We start from the raw sequence: 13,115 nt of genomic DNA on the forward strand, positions 1-13,115 counted from the left end.
GGACTTCCTCAGAAAAGTGCTGTAATGGGCAGTGGATTTGGAAGTATGTAGCATGTATCAAGGTGGAAGATTTCTTTTCTTAGACTACTTCTCTGACTATCATGGTATCAGTACTAGATCCTTGGACTGTCAAGAACTGTGAGAAGGATCAGGCACAATTCCCTTCACTGAAAGACCTCTTTTTTTTTTTTTTTTTTTTTTGAGGAAGATTAGCCCTGAGCTAACGTCTGCTGCCAATCCTCCTCCTTTGGTCAGGAAGACTGGCCCTGAGCTAACATTTGTGCCCATCTTCCTCTCCTTTATATGTGGGACGCCTACCACAATCTGGCGTGCCAGGCAGTGCCATGTCCGCACCCGGGATCGGAACTGGTGAACCCCCGTCATCGAGAAGCAGAACGTGCGAACTTAACTGCTGTGCCACCAGACCGGCCCCTGAAAGGCCTCTTTAATCAGCATAGTAAATAGGGAATCTAACCATCCAAGAGAACCACAGATCTATCTTCTATGTAGGTAGTCACATGCAATCTGGCTCAGAGTTCAATACCTAGGATTCTTTGTGTCAACCGTTTGTCTTTAAGATAACCTGATACATCCCTGTAGCTGCCAGGTGCTAAGAATAACCCGAGGGCAGGCTAACTGTGCTCATCAAAACCATTTTTGTCTCCTTTCAAAAGGAATAGTCGCCCATTTCCACATCCATTATCATGTACACCAGTGCACGTGCATCCATCTCTCATATTTTAGACTTTGTTTTCGGTGTCCCTTATTTTTAATTTTTGGCTTTATTTGTTAACTTAGTTAAGACTCACCTGTATGGCTCTTTTCACTTCAGGTGAGAGTACCTTGGCCAGTACACTCTGCTTTGGCTGGGACCTTGGGTCTCAACTACTAGCTCTAACTGCTGCCCAGTATTCCAAGGTGGGTGGGGCGTCTCAGCCAAAGGAATTCAGGCAACAAAATGGTGTCAATTAAATTCTAATCTTTCCTAAAATGTATGTAATATAGGAGAAATGGTAATGTTCTCCCAAACTTGATGATATTTGTCTATTGCACATTGTATTAGCTGTGTTGCTCTGAATTACATTTAGGTTATACCTTCAGGAGCAATTGGTATAACTAGGCATGGAAAGGAAAGTTGGATTAAAATAAAGACCAAAGGCAAGAAGGAGTTAGATGAGATATAAGTACCACAGATGCTCAGGATTAGAGGAGGAGCAAGGAATGGGACTTGTTCTATCACAAGCACAGTTGGATGGAATTAACATTTATGGAACACCTCCTATGCAGCAGGTACTGAGCCAGGTACTTATTCTTGATGTCTTGTTTAATCCTCATGGTAACCCTGGGCAATCTGAGCTCTTTACCTTGAAGGAAACTGAGGGTCAGAGAGATTAAGTAATTTACCCAAGGTCACATAGCAAATAAATGCCAGAGCAGGGATCGGAATCTACCTCTGTTGAACAAAACTACTCCTATCCCTGCTACCCTTTCCACAGTTTTGTACCCTGGGAAGAAGATAACCAAAGAGAGAACTCTGTCACCTTCATAAACATCCATTGTTGTTCAAATGCTTCCCTTCTCTTTTCAGATGGATGATTAAGCACACTTACGTTTATTTTCACTGGGGACATGTTTCCTTTTGTGTAGGGGCAACAGAGCTCTGCACTGTGGTATTTATTAAGTGTCTACATCTGCGTAACACCTTGCTACCAAAAGGAACAATAAAAGGCAAGTGAAAATGACAAAGGCCCTGCCCTCTGGAGCAATCAATAACAGATGGGTGAGAGTATGGAAAAGGGGATCTAGCCCTCAGGTAAGTACTTGGCAAACTGAGAAATGAATGGAGACCCAGAAACAAGGTAATCCCCCCATAGGATCAATTGAATGCACAGGACTCCCTCAGAGACCAACTAGCTAAGCTTTTGTCTCTGTGAGGGAGCTAGGGTGGAGGGTGTGGTGTAATCATTCTATCCTGGACAAGGACAATCTCCCCAGACTGTAGGTTTGCCCGGTCTCCTTACTTACCCACAATCGCATGTTATCTTCAATCAATTTGAAGCAAGGCTTTTAATCAGCTGTCATATTAGTGAGTCCTTCAGTTCCTCTGAGTATTTTGTTTAGCTATTATGTCACTCTTTGCTGTCCCACTCATTGTATGTGCGTGTGTGTTGAAGGGGCTGGAGATGGAGCCAGGCTTTCAGCCATGCAGACCATCTCCAAGCATACAGCAATGGAAAAGTGACTCAGACATCTGCTTCAAGATGACTGTCATTTTTATAACGTTTCAAAGTAAAATGAAATTAAGAGTGGAGGGGTAGTAAGATACTTTCCACAGTCCTTAAGAAAAGGCATTTCTTCATATTTCAAAGCCTGGACTGGCAGTAAACTAGTATAAATTTCTGACTTGGCTTCTTTCTGTTCATTTTATTAAATAATAACATTCTATATAAGGAGAGAAAGTTGTGTAATATATAAGGCTATGAGTGAAATGATTAAAATATATTAGACTGTGTCTGAAGGCCAAGAAAGGAAAGAGGGAAAGGAGGAATTTGCTGGAGAGCTTCCTATTATAAATGCATTAAAATATGAATTCATGGTGAAATTATCCTGGCAATGATGTCACACAATGTCTATAAAATCTAAAAACAAGAATGGTTATTTTCAGAAAATTTTAATGGTTTTCTTGCGCACAGGCCAACAGATTAGTATTGAATACACATATATGTTTTTCTTATATAGAGTTTTCTTATAGAGTTGCTTACTCTAACGGAAATTTCAGTTCCATGTAGACTTAAGAATTTAAAGTATTATTTTCTGTCTTCTCAGTAGATTTTTCCTTTTCAGAGATGCATTATTCATTTATAGTTTATTACTCATAGAGAAAAGTGTTAATAAAGAAACTGTACCTGCCTAGTTTCGATGTCAAACTCTGTTGAGAAAATCAACTCAGAGCCCAGCTGGTCTAAAAATCTATCACACTTTTCCTAAAACATCTATCATCCTGGGCACTGTAAATCATGTATGTGTAGTATATAATTATATTGTCCATGGATTTATGCAACTCTATTGCATATTTCATTACTTTTTCTTGGTCTACTTATTAAAACTACATTTTACATGTCTAATAATGCAATTCAAATTGTACCAAATATGAAATACTGACATGTGGGCATAGGGAAATGATGCCTGAGCAATTTAACCCAATTCACTGAAGGACAGGAGAATTACCTTTATTGTAATGAGCTATGGAGCGCAGTTCAGGCTGCTTTCCACATTTGTGATTCTGCTATCCACCTTTCTCTCGAAATCTAAAGCTCCTGTCAGCTCCTACAGAAAACTTGGATGCATTTCATACTCTCATGCTCTCATCCAAGGCGAGGCGGTGGTGAAGGGATGGATAGCGCTGCTTGTTGGTTTATAGGAAATCTGAACACCCATGGGATGATTTTCAGAATCCAAACAGAGTTCAAAACATAAACATTCCACGTAATTTGTTGTTTCCATACATCGTTTACCTCTTAAAAAAAAAGACTGAAAAAATTTTTTTAATGTGTGACTACAGTGACAGAGAGTGGGTGCCAACAGCTCTCTGGATGGCTTTTTATCTCATTCCCTTAGTGAAAACAGTTAACTAGGCACTGGTGAGCGATTCTGTAACTGCACAACACAAAGCTGGCACTAATGCCAAGTGTGGCATGCCAGATGTGTGAATACATTCTGGAGCACAGCATCAGCAACTCCAACAGCTCGCCATAGCCATTAATCTAGAGACCTCTGGGAGTTCCGGGTAGCGCTGTAAAACCCGGCCCTGCCAAGGCTCCATCAGATAAAGCCATCAATGCATTGTAAAAAAGACACAAAACCTATTTCATGGGCTGCACTGATCAAGCAATTACAATCATTGACTACATTAAGCAAAGAAACAGTGGGGTGCCCTATAAAATTGACTGCCAACTTGAATAATCAATAGACTCCATGTAGAGTAAATTAAATAACTGAAAAACTATTTGGAAAGCTGGAGTTAAAAAGCCAATCAGTAATCCCTCATCCATGGCAAAACAATCCTGCTACCAAAAGACCCTTTGGTTAGCTTTACTTCTCACCCTTGGGAATCCTGGGCTGGTGGGCTGGGCATGGGGGAGATTCTTCCACCTCTTTGATCTTCTCTTTCATAACTGCATGTTTAATTTGAATGTTATTTATAATCAATCGATGTGCTCTTCCTGTCATCTGTAGCTGAGTGCACAACCAAGGCAGGAAGGTTTTTGATTGAAAGTCAACATTCTGACGAGAGGCATTAAGGTTTGACATGGTTCATGGTTTAACCTGGGGCTTACAATAACAAGAAGGTTTTTTTTTAAAAAAAAATATATTTAGACTAATTTGGCATTTGTGGATTTTTTAATATTTAATTTTGTATCAAATAAAGCCATACATGCAAGAGACAGAGCAATGTAAAAGCTTCTTTGAGGTTTTTGCTGATTTACCTGGTCACCACATGTATGAGTTTTTCGAAGATAGAGCAATCATGACCAAATTTCACATGTCCTTCTCCAGAAGCTATTTTTATCCTTTTTTCTCCACTGGAAAGTGACAAAACGTGTTCAAAAAATAAGCATTAATTTATATTTTATGTTATTGATGCCATGAAAAGTTCGCATTATTTTGCAAGAAATCTATTCATTTACACGCACACACACATTTGTTTGTTTCACACTGGAAAAAACACCATGTATAAAACAGTTTCCTTATTGTCAATTAGGAAATGCAGGAGAAAACATGATAAAAATGTGAAAATGATTTTTTCTTATACACAAAAAAAGTCACTTTTTTGTGGGTTTTCTTCAAGATTAAAATGTTAATGATAACAATTCCAGATCTCAGAAGCCAGGTTAGTTGGTAACACTATATCTAGATGTGAAAATGATAGCATTGGAAAGATTACCAGTACTACGTGTGCTTAACAAAGATGTTTTTCCACCAAAAGAAAAAAAAAATATTTGAAATCATTATTTCAGAGACAATACAATTTTCTTTGTGGTGAAGCCTGTTTCTGAAAACAATATATAATAGTAATAGTATGAAGACACCTACGGCACTGATGAATACATCATTAAGCAGGCATTATTGCCATTCCCACTGAATGTAAGATCACCCTCATATTATGAATGATTTGCATATTAACGAAAATAATATCGAGGTGTATTTAATGTGGCATTTGAATTAACTCTTAATGGCATGCAAGTTCTCTGGGGCCAGGCTAGGGAATAAATTGCAGGGTGAATTTGGAAATAATTGTCGCTAGCTAGGCTTTGTGAATCACAGTATCTAGAAAATATCTTAGCAGTATAATTTTTAACACATTGATGTGTTTTATGGAGCTTCCTACCGTGCAACACAATAAATTAGTTGTCAATAAACAGCTTGTTTTAACAACACTGCTTTCTTTCCTGTTAAATCTAATAGGGACGAAATCCTCTGAAATGGTGTATCTAACGAGCAAACTTTATTTTTAAAAAAGCTGCACAAGGAAAAGGAGAAATATGATGAACTAAAAATGATTATGTGTCACAATAAAATTCTCCAACTTGTCTGCTGATGAGATGATAATGTTGCCCATAAAAGCAGAAGGAGTGAAAGTGCTGCTGAGCTCTTGATAAAACGTACTATTGAAACCTATTGTATTTACTTCTTATTAGGTTCTGAACTCAAATAGATCTTGATTGTTGAGAGCTTGGGTATTTAAAAGCTTTAAGATCATCAATTACATTACTCATAATTTCCACATCTGCCTTTCCTGCTGCAATTCAGAGAGAGAGAAAGACTATTATAACAGCTTTCCAGCAACTTGATTACTGGGAGTCTCTGTTACAATGTGCACTTGAAATGCTGTTAAGATGTGAACTTAACTGCAATTTTCCGTTTTATGGAGCTGCTCCTACACAGATAGCTTTTGGTAATAATTGAAATAAAATGACAAGAGAGCTGCCAAATGAGCAGGGAGAAACGGAGGGCCACCTTAAAACCCAGACTCCTGCAGGGCTGCGGGCAAACTTGCCCTTTGGAGCTGCCCTGCTTTACCTTCCTGATAAAATGAGCTTTATGGGAGCTCAAATGCATTTTGACTAAAACAAAATAATCATTAAAGTGGCCATTATATAATTGAACAGCAGTTTGGTCATGTTTATGCTAGATAGAAACAGGCTGCGGGGATTAAAAATCTGGAGAAGTTTCACTGTCAAAATGTTGCCAAGTATCATAGCTTTTTTCAGAAATACCTTGTTGTTTCTTAACTCCTGATGGGAGATGGGGCATTTGGGGGTAGTTTTCACAATCTCCTGAACGTTTGCTTTGTATCCAAGGTTCAGGAATCCTGATAGAAATAGTTTTTTTTTTTTTTTTTTTTAAAGATTTTATTTTTTCCTTTTTCTCTCCAAAGCCCCCCGGTACATAGTTGTATATTCTTTGTTGTGGGTTCTTCTAGTTGTGGCATGTGGGACGCTGCCTCAGCGTGGTTCGACGAGCAGTGTCATGTCCACGCCCAGGATTCGAACCAACGAAACACTGGGCCGCCTGCAGCGGAGTGCGCGAACTTAACCGCTCAGCCACGGGGCCAGCCCCCTGATAGAAATAGTTTAAAACAACGGGTTATCTTTCAATAAAGTAGTTCAAAACACAGCATTGTACACGTATAAAGGTTTACTTTGTCTCATTGGGTCTCACCTTACCCAAGGAACCAAATATGAAAGGACCACATTGATCATGTAATGGGAAGTTCAGGTCCAACTTATGATCAAAATTCTGTATTTTGTTTGATTATGGAGATGGTTTGTTAAGACACAGTTTGACACACACACACACACACACAGAAATATGGAGGTGTTTTCTTAGAAGCAAAAAGACAGCATATTTGAAAGCTGCATAGCAAATCTTCAGAAAGAGGAGGGGAGAAGACTAAGAGATATTTCTCTAGAAACGACTCTTCCTGGGGAAAAAAGTAGTCTCTGCAATTTTACCTTTTCAGTAATGCTTTTCAATGCATAAATCTTTTTCTCTCTCCCTGAAGAATCAACCTTGACATCACAATTGGACCAAATCTAAGGTCTTGTCACCTAGCCCTTAAACAGAAAGGAAAGATGGGTTGGTTCTTGACAATTCCTATAGAATCTGGAGCATTTTATTATTCTTTGGCTAAAGGTTTTATTCAGCATTTAATCTGTATGCATCTTAAATCAGGCAAATACAGAATTGGGCCAAAATATTTTGAGATTTTTCACGAAATTTATTTGCTATGAAGAAAGAAAATTTTCCACTCAAGGTGAGCTCTATTTCCTCCTCCCTCCAAGAGAAACACAATAGGAGGAAATAATTGATGCCACTTTGCCTAGAAGAACAACAGTTCACAGGTCCTGTGCCAGTATTTACATGTTTGTAAATATGTGGGTATGTTTTTGAACTGATCTGGATAAAATGAAGTGTTCTCTATAGCTTCTCCATAAAAATAGACTTTGAAATGTACTTCTGCACACATAGTTAATGGATTATTCAGAATTATCGTAAACAAAGTAAGACTCTCCCTGCTTTAGAAAAGTTTTTAGTCACAGAAAAGAAATAGACTCCTGCCTAAGAAGAATTTAAGTACAGGTGTTGATGTCTAGCAATGAATTTATTTTAAAAAATATATTGTAGCAGTATCATTGTGATGCTAAATTAGAAGTATCTAATTTAGGAAGATCCAAGAACTCTATCAGTTCTCAGCATCGCAAAAAAAATGTATCTGCAGAATTTCTTCTTCTTTCTTAAAATCAGGGCTACCCAGCTCATGACCATAATTAACCTGACTCATTAAAAAGTAGACTAGTTTCAGTTTGTCCTGTTTTAACTACTCATAGACCTTCCGTTCTCTCTCTTATTCTTAGCCCTCTTCTTCCTTCAAGCATGCGGAAAGGAACCTAACACTCTTCTGCTGTTTGGACTCTCCGATGTGCTCTGAGTTAGCCTCTTTTTGCCAAGAGCTGCAGTTGCACATGAAGGAAACCAGGTGACGCCTGTAGCAGACAGGCATCTTACCACGCACTGCACTGTCTGGCTCAAGGCTGTGTGTCATAAAACAGAAATGCAGGGGCTGGCCCCGTGGCCGAGTGGTTAAGTTCGCGCGCTCCGCTGCAGGCGGCCCAGTGTTTCGTTGGTTCGAATCCTGGGCGCGGACATGGCACTGCTCATCACACCACGCTGAGGCGGCGTCCCACATGCCACAACTAGAAGAACCCACAACGAAGAATACACAACTATGTACCGGGGGGCTTTGGGGAGAAAAAGGAAAAAATAAAATCTTTAAAAAAATAAAAAAATAAAAAAATAAAACAGAAATGCAGATCAAGAATGTAAAAAGGAAATACTGGGCAGAAGGCAGAAGGCAGCAGGGTGTGTCCTGACCAGCAACCGGACCAAGTGTATGGCTCACATCCTGCTTTATTTCCAACACCCTATCTAGATTTTCCGTTCAGTCTGTCACTTTCCTCATCACTGATACAGATATAGTATTAAGTAATCAACACAGAGGCTGTGTTGATCGAGCATTAATTAACCATTTTGGCCTAAAACATGTGGCAGGACACATAAATCTGAAAATGAATGAAAAGAAAAAGGAAAGAAAGATACAACATTTTGATAATGTTATCCAATTTTATTATTAAGAAACTATTGCCCACATCAGTATGTGCCAGTTTAATTCTATCCCAGAGTGTTTGCGGCACATATCCGGCAAGCAGCACCGGGGCTGTCAACTTCCAGTCAGGACTGAAAGGAAAGTTTAAAGGAAATCCCTTTCGATCGCGATTCTGATTCTTGAATCCCTTGTTATTTAATTGTCTTCTGCTCACTAACTGGCTTTTCTCTACCCACCTTTAATAGTAGAGAATTTGCTACCTCTCCAGGTTGCCTGTTTCTTAGATTCTTAGAATTCTGATTCTTAGAAAGTTCTCTTTACAGCTGACCTAGGCCTTCCCAAGGTCTTCCATGCTCCCTCTTTGGTCATATACAAACAGATCAACTTTCTCTTCTTTAAGTCAGCCTTTAAAGCATTGATTTGTCTTTGTTAGTGCTGCAGAGTCGATTCCGATTTCTGGACACCATGTGCAGCAGCCGGAACCCTGCCTGGTCTTTTTGCATCATCCTCTGACGTTCCAGTGCTATATTGGACAATGCTCTGCTGCTATTCATAGGGTTTTCACAGCCAATTTTTTCAGAAGTGGGTCACCAGGTCCTTCTTTCTAGTCTGTCTGGTCTGGAAGCTCCGCCGAAACCTGTCCACCATGGGTAACCCTGCTGGTATTTGAAATAGCAGTGGCATAGCTTTCAGGATCACAGCAACATGCAGCCATCACAGTATGACCACCACAGTCTGACAATCAATAGACATGTGGTGTGGTTCCCTCACAGAGCACTGAATTTTAACCATTAGACCACCAGGATCAAATCTCCATGTGAATTGACTCTTTTCCAAACAAAACACTCCTGATTTATTCACCAACCACTCTTGTTACATGGTTTTAGGGCCACTCACTGCTTTGGCTACCTTTCTCTAAGTTTTCTTCAGTTTGTCTATAATTTTGCATGTGTCTCTTACTAAATTTTACTTCTTTTCTTTCCTTTTTTTTGCCAAAAGTTAATTTCCTTTGGGGTCAGCTAGATTTCCACAAATATCTTTACTCAAACTGTGGCAGGAGACATGTAGGTATACATGGCCCCATGACCTCCAGGATCAAAATCATGGCATTTTATAGAAATCATTATAGAAAGTGAGAAAATTTCCAGGTTAAATTTAAGAAGAGAATGTATGTTAATTTAGTAGAAAGAGCACAGGCTTCCGAGTTCGATGAACGTGGATTGAAATGTGTTTCTATCACTTATTAGTTACATTGTTTAATCCTTTTGAATCTCAGTCTCCTCTTAGGTAAAATTGGAATAATGCCTATTCTGCAGGATTGTCTCAAGGATTAGAAATAACATGAGGTAAGTGTCAAAAACAGAGCTTAGCATACTACAGGCGATCGATAATCACAGTTTCTTTTGTTGCTCAGGAAGTGAAAGAATTGTTACTAGAAAATGTTGAATAATGCAAAAATGGGGAAAACCCATAGAGGTACCGTTATGAAGAACTACTTAGACCAATCACATGTGAAATGTCGCTGCTGCACACTGACAATAAATTTAAGACCACCATAAATCATTTCACAGGGATTGCTCAACTGGCCTCACATGGCATCAGCAGTTTCTAACTTACAGACCTGCTGTGCATTTAGCACCAACAATGCAAAGGTGAAAAGGCCATAATCGACTTTCTGTCCCCAAAGTATCTCCAGTCCTTTAACACTGTGAATTTTGCGTCAGCTTTTCTCATCGGCACTTGGTGAAACAAAGCCTTCGTCAGGGCATTTATTTTATTTTATTTTATTTTATTTTATTTTATTTTGTTTTATTTTGTTGCTTGTGGGGTTTTTTCCCTCTCTTATTTTTGGGGACAGAAGGGAATACATTCTAAATAAAATACTTCAATATGAAACATATTGAATACTTGTTTTTCTTTATATAATGCAGCTGAGAAGTAATTATATGGATATTCCAGTGCAGAAATACTTCCTACACTACCAATATTCTTATTAAGAATAATAATAAAGCAACATGTCATGAGACTATGCTGTCACAGATTCTTACTCTTGTGTATTTTTATCTTCTCCATCCTGGATTCTTTATAGATGGCATGCTGAGTGTAACACTATTTCTGCTCTGCTAAAAGACAGTGTCAAATAAAATTATTCCTCTCAACTCCATGCCATAACAATGTCTCTAGAAGTGTATTATAGTCTTTATTTAATATATTAACTATATTTGTGCATATGTGCCTTTATAAATCATAATGAAAGCCCTAATGCATTTTAGAATCCAGCAGCATATTCAGCAAAGATAAAAAAGGCTCTATTCTGGATGAAGTCTCCCTTAAATGAAAGGGAAATGAGGACATATTGCCTTGCTCAGAAGAGATTTTACTTGAAGAAAATGGAAGGTTTACCATTGGAGAAGAGATCTTGTTTCCTAACACAAATTAGGGCATTTGATGAAGGATGAAGCATTTGATTTATATCCATATTCTATTGTGTATGTGAATCTGTGTCTGTTCACGTGTATTAGGGATAAGGTAAGAGGTGATATTGCAAAACACAGAAAAAGAGAAATGGACAAGAGAGGAATGCCTCACCTTGGTAAGTATAAAGTTCATAAAGGCTCTTCCTCACAGGGCCAATGAATTATCAAATCAAAGGAGAAAGTTCTACATGAATGGCTAAATGGGATGCTGGCCCAAACTCTATATTGCTAAGGCAGCTGGCACTGAAGATATTTGGAGGGGCCCAGGAGAAAAAAGCTCTACTCTTCAGTTCAGAGCTGAACAAGCGAATAAACATAAAACCCAGCACGTTACACTACTCGTGGCCTCAGGCAAAAAGAAGATAATGAAGAATATGATAAATCAGTCTATCTCAGATTTCCGTTCTCGGGTCTGTCTTACCAAGCCCTCTGGCTCTGGAGTAGATGTTCTCAACCCTCCCTTCATTTCCAGCTTGAGACCATGATTCTCGGATTCTCAGATAAGCAAATCAATGTCCTGTATGGTTGAATCTTTGCTTTTTGGAACATCGTCTCAGGCTCTTGTTCTTCAGCCTGACCTCTAGGGGTGGTGATATTTTGCTTTCCTGGCCTCCTCAGAATACCTTATGACCATACAGCAACTCAATTGATATGAAGGAGCTAAACGACAACCCCAAACTTTAAGCCTCAAGCAAGGCACCAAGATAGATTCTTCTATCTTTGCCAATCAAACAAAAGTCATTTCTAGAGAGAGACAGGAAATACCTGTAAGAGAAAACCTTTGAGACAGCACTTAGCACACCAAAAAAGTGTTTAATCTCTCTGAAATATCAGATGCTTATAATTCTGTTCAACAGTTGTGGTATGAGTCAACATTCTGAGACATTTGAGAGAAATTACTTGGGGAACAATTACTGATGCACTTAAAAGAACAAAGGCTTTGAGTTGAAGTCTTAGATCTTCCACTGGCTAGTTTTGTGATCTGGGCAAAATTACTTAATTTTTATGAGCTTCAATTTCCCATCTGTAAAATGGCCATTACAGAACAACACAGATTGTAAGGATCCGATAACTTTTTATGTAGGAAGCACCCAGCATTGTGCTTGTCATATAGCCATGACATGATGAACGTCATTTCCTTCCCACTGTCTACTCTAAAGTTCTTTTGTTTTATAAATTTGTTCAATAACAATTAGCAACAAAATGTGAGCAACAGAAGTATTGTTGGGACTTTGGGTTAAGTGGGGTGGCATGATCATTTGTATATGAATATACTTACAGTAATACATTTGTATTCATATTTACAATTTCTTTAAAATTACTGTAAAGGAATTTTTTTCTTTTTTGAGGAAGATTAGTCCTGAGCTAACATCTGCTGCCAATCCTCATCTTTTTGCTGAGGAAGGCTGGCCCTGAGCTAACATCCGTGCCCACCTTCCTCCACTTTATGTGTGGGTTGCCTACCACAGCATGCCTTGTCAAGCGGTGCCATGTCCACACCCAGGATCCAAACTCACGAACCCAGGGCCACCAAAGTGGAATGTGCACACTTAACCACTGTGCCACTGGGCCGGCTCCTGTAAAGGAATTTTTAAAGTATAACCTCACAAATACAAAGGGAACAGGAGAGGTGGGAAAAGTGGATGAGAGATTCTGGCACATACATGGAAGAAGAAAAGTAAACGGATGAGAAATAACTGACTTAGAAGACCAAAGAAAGCTGAACCCAAAGTACCATCAGAAAGAGATACTAATGAAAAACAAGCTTACGCACGTAAAAGAAAACCAGAAAAACCCAGGATTGTGGCACTGGCTGTCTTCCCTAGGAAATGAGAGTGAGAGGTGAGGGTAAAATAGGAAGGCTACATGAAAGTCTGACTGTCTATATAAGAAGCAGTTAGATCCTGCCAATCCCCCACCCCTGCTAAAAAAACAAAGGTTTATTCTATGGAGAAACTAAACCGCAGAAT

Source organism: Equus caballus, chromosome 9 (genome assembly GCF_041296265.1).
Source record: "Equus caballus isolate H_3958 breed thoroughbred chromosome 9, TB-T2T, whole genome shotgun sequence".
NCBI lineage: Eukaryota > Metazoa > Chordata > Mammalia > Perissodactyla > Equidae > Equus > Equus caballus.